General features: G+C 36.3%; 1 pseudogene; it reads left to right on the top strand.

The window, feature by feature from the left end:
* The first annotated feature begins 275 nt into the window (after positions 1-275).
* LOC128247453 (U6 spliceosomal RNA) lies at positions 276-375 on the top strand (annotated as a pseudogene).
* The last annotated feature ends 10,361 nt before the right edge of the window (positions 376-10,736 follow it).

Genomic DNA, 10,736 nt, shown 5'->3' with positions numbered 1-10,736 from the left:
GTACCTATATACATATATATACGTATATGCATGCACACGCACACATTCACATGTAATCATATAGATGCAGCTAGATAAATACATGCATTTATGTAAATATGGATGAACACACCAGCATTTTGTCTATACATAAATTTATATGTAGATATAATACCCATGAATGTGTGTGTGTGTGTGTGTGTGTGTGTGTGTAAGAGAGAAAGGAAGCTGCAAGCATTTGGAAAGTATAATCACATGTATGTATGTATGTCTGTGTATGCATGTATGTACGACATATACAGCAGTATTTATTCTAAAATTGGAATGATACAGAGAAGATTAGCATGGCTCCTGTGCAAGGACGACACACAAATTTGTGAAGCATTCCATGTTTTTTCAGGTGCAAGTGTGGCTGTGTGGTAAGAAGCTTACTTCCCAACCACATGGTTCCAGGATCAGTTCCACAGTGTGGCACTTTGGGCAAGCATCTTCTACAATAGCCTTAGGTTGACCAAAGTCTTGTGAGTGGATTTCGTAGATGGAAACTGAAAGAAGCCCATCAGATATATATATATATATATCTGTAAAAATATGTGACACTTATTCGGTAGCCATGATAAAACTCCGAGTTTTGGATGCCAGAGTTTTATCATAGCTACCAAATAAGTGTCACATATTTTTACAGATAAATTCCTCTATTTACTTAATATCAAGGTCTCTGTCTTTCTTTTGTTGTCCTTTCTATCAATATATATATATATATATATATATATATATATGTGTGTATATATATTTATGTGTGTGTTTTTGTGTTTGTATTTTATCCTGCTACCATCACTTGACAACCAGTGTTGGTGTGTTTACACCAGCTTAATATTTTGGCAAAAGAGACCGACAGAATAGGTACTAGGCTTACAAAGAATAAGTCCTGGAATCGGTTTCCTTAAATAAAACTCTTTAAGGCAGTGCTCCAGCATGGCTTCAGTCAAATGACTGAAACATGTAAAAGAATAAAAGAATATACACACACACACAAATATGTATGTGTGTGTGTGTGAGTGTGTGCGATTGTATGTGTGTATGTATATATGTATATATGTGTGTATGCATGTATATATATTATGCATGTATTTGTGTGTGTGTGTGTGTGTATGTACGTATTCATGCATACATACATACCATACATACGTACATGGCTGGCACTCCATCGGTTACACGTCGAGGGTTCCAGTTGATCTGATCAATAGAACAGCCTGCTTATGAAATTAACATGCAAGTGGCTGAGCACTCCACAGACACGTGTACCCTTAATGTAGTTCTAAGGGAGATTGAACATGACACAGAGTGTGACAAGGCTGACCCTTTCAAATACAGGTACAACAGAAACAGGAAGAAAGAGCGAGAGAAAGTTGTGGTGAAAGAGTACAACAGAGTTTGCCACCATCCCCTGCCAGAGCCTCATGGAGCTTTAGGTGTTTTTGCTCAAGAAACACTCACAACGCCCGGTCTGGGAATCAAAACCGCGATCCTACGACTGCGAGTCCGCTGCCCTAACCACTGGGCCATTGCACCTCCACACACATACATACATACATACATACATACATACATAAATGTATGAGAGACAGAAAGGAAGAATAAGATACCTTATTTTATTAAACTGATAACTAATGGTGGATTTTTTTATTATTATCATTGCAACCAATTTAAAAATCTTCATATTATTAAACACCATTTACAAGAATGAAATCCTCAAAGAATTTCTTTCTGTAGGAAAACTGTTGAGTACACTAATGAGATTACAGTAGAATTTAAGTTTCCATGGAAAATGTTACAATCAAATTTGGAAAAAATCTGTTTTGGACAGGATTTGAGTTTCATTTCTATGGCAACGCATCCTTCTCCTCTCCTAAGGCAATCATTCACTCTACATCAGCAAGTAATAATGATTGGAGTATGAAATCTTAATGTGGACTTTCTAGAAGAATTATCTCAGTATTTAGGAGACGGATAGTGAGGAGAAGTGGATGGAAAATAATCATAGATTTGTTAATCTTCAGCTGTATGGTTGGTAGTGTTAGGTATTTTGGTAGGAGTAAGTGGTAGGAATGGAAGCTAAAAAGGGTGTTAAGTGGAGTAAGTAATTAAAAAGATAGTTAGTGAGAGGAGAAAATAATAGCATTGTGAGGGGAATGAGAAACAAGGTGTGAAGGTTTAAAGATAGGGGAGAAAGAGTGAAGACTTAGAGAAAGAGAGAGAGAGAGAGTGAGAGGGAGAGAGAAAGGGTTCAGTGAGAGAGTGGGAAGGAGAGAAAGAAAGAGTGAAGATTTAGAGAGAAAGAGAGAGGGAGTGTGTGTGAGTGAAGAGTTAGTGAGAGGAAGAAAGCATAAAGAGATAGAGAGAGAGAGAGAGAGAGAGAGAGAGAGAGAAAGAGGGAGAAAGTGAAAATTTAGTGAGAAAACAAAAGAGAGAGAAGGAATGAAGATTTAAAGAGAGATGGAAAGAACAGAAAAAGAGAGTAAAAACTGAATTAGAAGGCAGAGTGAAGATTTACAGAGAGAGGGAGGGAGAGAGAGAGAGAGAAGCAGTGGAAGAGAGTAATTAGAGAGAGTGAGAAAGAGTGAACTAGACAGAGAAAGAGAGTGAAAATTTGGTTAGAAGACAAGAGTAAAGATTTACAGAGAGAGAGAGAGGAAGAAAGAGAGAAATTAAGAACAAAAAAAAAGATTAAATATTTAGAAAGAAGAGGAAAAGGAAAGTGAAGATTTAAAGACAAGAAAAGTGTGTAGATTGAAAGGGAGGAAGATAGAAAAGAATGTGCAGAAGCAGTGAATTACAAATATGACATCACTGCCAATGTTTCTTTTCCTCCAGAAATGGCTTCCTTATCAATGCTATTGATGGTTTGTTTAGTTACTATCTCCCATCATCATCTACCAACAGTAATATACCTTCAAACTTCCCTTCTTATCTCTTCTAATATTATGGCTGTTACTAACGACACTTTCCTCTTCAACTCATAAGGACTCTAAAATGACAAGGTATAGTTGATTGCCATATCATATATCCATTAGGTCTTCTTTTTTTTTTTTACTTAATTGACTTTGTAGTATTAGTTAGTTGGTAGGATATCAACTAATGAAGATTCTACATTGTCTAAGTCCTTTGAATTGGAGCAGGATGCTGCTCTGTTGTAATTTCCTAGTTATTGCTGAGATTCACTAATTGTTGGCACTCCGTCGCTTACGACGTCGAGGGTTCCAGTTGATACGATCAACAGAACAGCCTGCTCGTGAAATTAACGTGCAAGTGGCTGAGCACTCCACAGACACATGTACCCTTAACGTAGTTCTCAGGGATATTCAGTGTGACACAGTGTGACAAGGCTGACCCTTTGAATTACAAGCACAACAGAAACAGGAAGAAAGTGTGAGAAAAAGTTGTGGTGGAAGAGTACAGCAGGGTTCGCCACCATCCCCTGCCGGAGCCTCGTGGAGCTTTAGGTGTTTTCGCTCAATAAACACTCACAACGCCCGGTCTGGGAATCGAAACCGTGATCCTATGACTGCGAGTCCGCTGCCCTAACCACTGGGCCATTGCGCCTCCACTGAGATTCACTTACAGCAACGTGATATGAAGCATTTTGCTCAAAAACACAATGTACCAACCAGTCTGGTAATTGAAACCATGATCTTGCAATTATGCATCCAGTATCTTAACCACTAGGTCATACACCTTCACTTTCACTACCAAGAGTTATTTAAATATATTTTCTCTTGAACCCCCAAGTTTTTAAAAGGCCTCTCTACTCAATAAATTGATTTTATTAACCAACAACTTTCCTGTTCCTTCTCTCTATTTAAGAAATATATATAACTGAATAATTACCATATTTTCCAGCATACAATTTCACTAGGTATATAGTGTAAGCATATAGTATAAGCATGCAAACATTGTCTCTATTTTCCCAAACCCTACTGTATTTCACATGGAGTTTTGGGTTCTCCAGAGTCATCTCAGTATATAAGTTGACCTTCCTTTTTTGACTGTAAAATTTGGTCTGAAAAATTTGACTCATATGCCAGAAAACACACTATACATTTCACACTTTTAAAAACACACTTTACAAACCCTCAATATTACTTGCTGACCTCCCAAGTGCCTGAACATGCCAGCATGGAACACCTCTGTCGTTTTGCATCCTATGACTTTCAACTGTCTTCTTACTAAATGATCTTCTCATTCAATATCTATAAAACAGTAACATACTTATCCTTTCATTATGTTTTCCTTATCAGAGTAAGCCATCAACAATGTTTAGCTATAGATAAAGTAATGTTACGATAAGGAGCTCAAATACAGCTGCAATTTTTAATGCAAAAGTACTTAATCTTATCGTTAACAAGATGAATGTTTCTATTGCTATGGACGGCAAAGAAATTATGTATACTCCCAGATAATTTGAAGTTTATATGAGGTGTTGGAGATCAGGTAGCTGCCCTTATGTTTCTTGGAGTTAGCTAGTTAGGATGTGTTGCTGTTATAATCATTGTCCATTGTTTTGGTGTTGTGACTCATCCCTAGTTTATTTGCTGGTTTACAGCTACTGTTAGCTGACTGCTGCGCAGTGGCTAATATGCACTGAATCTATGATAATGCTTCTGGTCAGAGAGAGCATGCCAAAGATGAAATCATTTTTAGATTCAGTTCCACAAGAAGTCTTGAATGGTTAGATATTTCAATAACATTGGTAACATTTGAACAAATCACAATCATGTTCTTCTTGTTGCTTTTATTATAATTTTTTTGTTTTGCATTGTATATAGTGATCCAGGTTCAATTTCTAAGTTTTACAATTGCTAAATATTCTTGCTACAGTAATATAAGCATGGTTTACCTATAATAGTTGAAGGAAAGTGGTGAAGTGGTGGTAGTGCTGCTGCTACTGCAAAGTGTTTCTTTCTCCTCTTGAATATCTCCAAGTTTCAAAATTTCTAACAATACTTATTAGAGCTGATTGGTATCTACATCTTGGAAACTATATCTTGTCTGTTCATCACTTAATTATGTCTTTCAAGTCTTTTAACCAACTACATTAAATGTATGGGCTTATATGCATACACCTCCATCAAGATACACACACACTCACCCTCCCATATAGATATATACATGCATGTTTCTCTCCATCTGTTTATATGTATGTATACATCTCTCTCTCTCTCTCTCTATATATATATATATACACTAAAAATGCATAAAAAAGCAAGGACAGTATGTTGAAAATGATGTAATTGTTCAACTAATTTAAAACGGCGGTGCATCAGCATGGCCGCAGCTCTGAGTCAAAACTACAGCAAAGAAAAGAAAACACTGCTTTTTTTAAAATAAATTACAGAAATAAAAGTACATATAAATTTTGACTTACCTTCATACATTTATGCGTGTATGTGTATCGTTAGATGTATGAACATATAAAAAACATCAATGACAGTATTAAGATATCTAACAGTCAGCTCCTGGTACATGAGTTCATATGTGAAGCATGTGTTTTGTCATCATCATTACCACTTTATGTCCATTTTTTCATGCTGGTGTGGAATAGACAGGTCTTCTCCAGCACAGTATCTAGTCACTTGTGGACCATTATTATCTCCTACTAACATCCTGAGATCAGACATCATTACTTTCTCCAGTGTCTTTTTTCCACAATGCTGCATTGTAATCCTCAGATTACATTAGGAGGAAAATAGTAAGTACTAAGTTTATCTGAGAAAAAGTTACTTCTGCTAGACTAGCACTCTTTTCAGTGGAAAACCTGTTTACTAATCCCATAGAGTATGTATTTTATGAAAGAATTAACTACTCAAAAACATGACACTTGAAAATAATCACAAATCATAGTGGTTAAATGTAGTTTAATAAGTAAAACAAATTCCCAAGCATAGAGCTCTGGCTTCAAATTCTACTGTGTGACACTTGTAGCGAGTGTCTTCTACTATCGCCCCAGTCCAACCAATGCCTTGTGAGTAAACTGGGTATGCAGAAACTGTGTGGAAGCCTGTCAGATAATTATATGTGTGTGTGTCTGTGTTTTTGTTCCACCACCACTTGGTGACCAGTGTTGGTTTGTTTACACCCCTGTTACTTAACACTTCGGCAAAAGAGAGTGACAGAATACCAGACTTTAAAAAAATGTACCTTCAAGGTAGTGTGCCAGCATAGCCACTGACCAATGGCTGAAACAAATAAAAAAATAAAAGAAAATATAAATATCATACTCAGATGACAGACTTTATTTCTAAGTAAGATCATAACTCTGAAAACAACTTACTGCCACAGCCTTTGACATTTGCCAATCCCCTGTGAGCTTAGAATACTCTAAAGATGTTGCTATTGCCCAGGTTAAGTACCCTTGGTCTGTATGGTAAGTCCACATTACTTTGTAAGGAGCATAGGTTGGTTTTCCAGTTTCTTTAGCATATATATTCCTCCCTGGATGGGATGCCAGTCCATCACAGGATTATTCATTTTTACCAGCTGAATGGACTGGAGCAACATGAAATGAAGTGTTTTGCTCAAGAACTCAATGCAATCAAACCCAAGATCACGAGTCTAACACCCTAACCACTAAATAATGTGCCTCTACTCTATCAGCATTATGGTTGTGATCAATCTGTTTGATATCAACCTGCCTGAGACTGCCTTTGGTTTTATGAAACAAACTTCCTGTTTTAAAGTGATCTAAAGTAAGACTTTTCATCAACACTTCCAAATATCAGCTTCATAATGGCAAAGTTATTTTACTAAGTCCTCTGTTATTTTCAAAATTAAGTGTAACAAAGGCAGAATATTTTAACAAAAAGGTTAAATAAGGTCTATTTAATACAGTTCTATATTTAAGAGATGAGGAATTATTTACATTATTTACATTTGACGAAATGTTGTGTTAACAACAAACAAGATGAGGACAAATATCCGTCAAATGTAAATAATGTAAATAATGTAAAGGTCTATTTAGTTCTATAGTTTCAAGGATAGGGATTAAGTTCTGTTGTCATGCACTATTACCCTTCATTTCCTCCATCCAACATGACTAAATCACCAATGGTCTGGTGCCACTGTCTTGCTGTTACATTAGCTTGCATGAGGGCTTTCATTTTTTTTTTACATTGAGTTCTTGCTATCTAGTTGCATTACAGGTCAGCCCTGATTGAAGGAACTCCAGCTGTGACAATTCCACTCATCTATGTATACAGAACTACACTGCTAAATGTGGCCTTCCTTTGCTAAGATGGTAGGATGTAACCTGAGAGATATTTGGCTGCCATTTCTTGCACTTTGGAGTACACCATAGTAGCTCCTTCATTGAATGTCTCTTGTTGACATCTCAGAAATTACTGAAGCTTGGATATCCAAATGATTTATTCAATAATCACAAAGCATGATAGAGAAACAAAAAAACTATTTCCTTCTTTGAAATTCTATGTTTTAAGCAAGTTATGACTACATGATCCATCACTGTTCAACATTATGTAACATGGTGGGAATGTTACTGGTCATATGAAAAATTAAATCTGCCATATGGCAAACAACCGGAACTAAAAATATGTTAATATGTTCTTACATTCTTATTACTGTTTTTTTTTTTTTTACATGGCTTGATGTTTCAACTTTCAGTACACTTACCTCAGATATTGGTAGATATAACAATTGAGTGCAAAATGCCCTTAAATAACTGAGTATATATAAATGTAGGAAGAAAATGTACTTTTCTTTGGTTTTTATTCCTTAGAATTTTTTCTTTAATGTTGAGTTGAATGTTATTATAAGGAAATGGTAAGGAAGTGTTACTGAATGTAGCAAAAGAAAGAATAAAAGAAAAAAAATAAGGACAAGAGTTTGAGGTGATTAGTGATGGTCTGCAGTCTCCTCCTAGTTCACAGTCGAATATAGCACTATTGTATTCAGTATTATAGCTATAATGATATTATTGAACTGTCTATATTTACAATCAATTGTCTCATCTGTTTTTATTCCATGGTGAGCATGCAAAGGTCATGAACACATGCCACCTACACATTTCCATACCACTTCTTCTCATCTTCCTTCCTCTTTTCTTTCCTTTTTTCTCATCTTCATTCCTCTCTTCTTTCCTTTTTTCTCATCTTCATTCCTCTCTTCTTCCTTCTTTCTTTCAAATGAGATAAAAAAAAAAATATGTTCAAATTCTCTCACAAATACAGGCATACCTCAACCTATGCAAGTAATTAGTTCCAAGACATGTGACTTGGCCACACTGGACAGTGTGGTTCTGTATACACAGATGAGTGGAATGGTCACAGTTGGAGTACCTTCCATCAGGGATGACCTGCAATGCAACAAGACACGTGGCTTGAAAAATGATTTAACACAAAAAGACATTTTTAAAAATTCATTAGCTCAAATCTGTTTTAATAAATGGCTTGTACATATTTTCACACATATTTCATTTGGTTTTGCACTTCAGTGTAGGTTTGTTTATTTTTTATTTAGATGTTTGTTTTTTTAACTTTCATGCTTTTAAATGTTCACTGAGACTGAGAAAAAGTTGCATAAACTAACTGAAGTTGAGGTTTATTTTCACATTAAATTCTTCAAAAAACGTAAAATCGAAAAAGACATAACTTGAAACAGAGTTGAGTTGTTGTTCGCACTCCGTCGCTTACGACGTCGAGGGTTCCAGTTAATCCGATCAACGGAACAGCCTGCTCGTGAAATTAACGTGCAAGTGGCTGAGCACTCCACAGACATGTGTACCCTTAATGTAGTTCTCAGGGATATTCAGCATAACACAGTGTGACAAGGCTGACCCTTTGAATTACAGGCACAACAGAAACAGGAAGTAAAAGTGAGAGAAAGTTGTGGTGAGAGAGTACAGTAGCGTTCACCACCATCCCCTGCCAGAGCCTCGTGGAGCTTTAGGTGTTTTCACTCAATAAACACTCACAACGCCCGGTCTGGGAATCAAAACCGTGATCCTATGACCGCGAGTCCGCTGCCCTAACCACTGGGCTATTGTGCCTCCACTAACTTGAAACAATGCAAGTTGAAATATGCCTGTTTTATATTGATACCTTTTACTTGTTAGTTTCTTCTTGCTGATCAAATACTCTATTACATCGGATGAATTTCAAACTATCTGATATATCATTTGGGCAATATATAATGATTAAAATTGCAGCCATTGGGACTGTATTGTATTGCTGGCACTGCAGTCATACAGTTCCATGGCAGGCAAGAATAATTATCAATATTAGATAAAGATCTAATAATTATTCCAACTTAATGGAGAGTGAGAATGTAGATCACTGAAAATGAACAGACTTTAGTTAATGAAAATTCTAGGTTTGTTTGCCCTTAGACATTCAGAATAATTAGATATCACTAATTAATGCCTGAAGTTAAGATCAGGTCAACAGAAACTATTCGTAAATCCAAAGGTTATTATGTTACATTTTGTTAGGTTTTTTGTTATTCATATTTTTGCGTTTTTTTAATGCATTTGTAACAGAGGTCTGAATTTTGATTGTCTACATACAGTTGTTAATTTTTATTTAGGTCCCAGATTTACCCTGTTAGCAAAGACATTCATCCAGTCTTCATACCATCTAGATTTCATTCAGGAATAATGTATCACAGATTACATTATCCAATGTGTGCTTTTATTTTAAGACAGTAGTGTAAGGTTTGAAAAAGATTTGGCTGCTCTTCCTATTCCTAGCAAGTCAAGCAACCATATAGAGGCTTGCAGGTGTATGCATGTGCACACACGCGCGCGTGTGTGTGTGTGTGTGTGTGTGTGTGCGTGTGTGTGTGTGTGTGTGTTTGCAGTACGTATTAAAGTTGAAAAATAGGCATCAGCCTGGCTGTGTGGTTACAAATTTTGCTATGCAAACATATGGTTTCGGTCCCATCCCACAGAGTGACACCTTAAACAGGTGTCTTTCGCTATAAGCTGACCATAGCTGTGTGAGTAAAGTTTGATGTGTGGAAACTATATATAGAGGTTCACTGGGGCCATGTGGTTAAGAATAGGTGCAAATATAGTTGCAGATTCAGTTCCACCATGAACAAATGTTTTCTACTACAACCTAGTGCTGACCAACATCTTGTGAATGGATTTGGTAGAAAGAAACTGAAAGAAACCCATCACAGGTACATATTCCCTCCTCTCTGTCAGGAAGCATGAGCACTTACACCCATATGTACACACACACCAGAAACATCCACCTACCAAATTCAACCACATAACTTCGGTCAGCCTGAGGCTATAACAGAAGACATTTGCCCAAGGTGTCACACATGGGGGCTGAACCCAAAACCATGTGGCTATATATATATAAACTAGCAGAAATATCCAGCGTTGCCTGGATTAAAGAAAATAATGAAATTCGAAAATGCCTTTTAGATCTCTAACATGACACATGGATTATGCAGTTCTCAACAGTAATTAGCTGAGGTACAAACTATTAATGTCAATAACATATTTTGTCCAATGTTCTCACTGTTAAAATCGTTAAAAACAAACAGGTAGTTCTTTGTCTTTGCAATCACCTTCAATTGTCAGTACTTATTTGAAACACTTTGAACCTGAAAATGCATAAACTTGAGAAGAACCAGCCTGCAGGCACTCCTCTCCTGTTAAAAAGTACATCAACTCCATGCAAAATACATTTAAATGAGCATTCATTATAACGGCATTCCCACATGCATTCTTT

Source organism: Octopus bimaculoides, chromosome 3 (genome assembly GCF_001194135.2).
Source record: "Octopus bimaculoides isolate UCB-OBI-ISO-001 chromosome 3, ASM119413v2, whole genome shotgun sequence".
Classification (NCBI taxonomy): Eukaryota; Metazoa; Mollusca; class Cephalopoda; order Octopoda; family Octopodidae; genus Octopus; species Octopus bimaculoides.
This window is presented reverse-complemented; position numbering and strand designations above follow the sequence as displayed.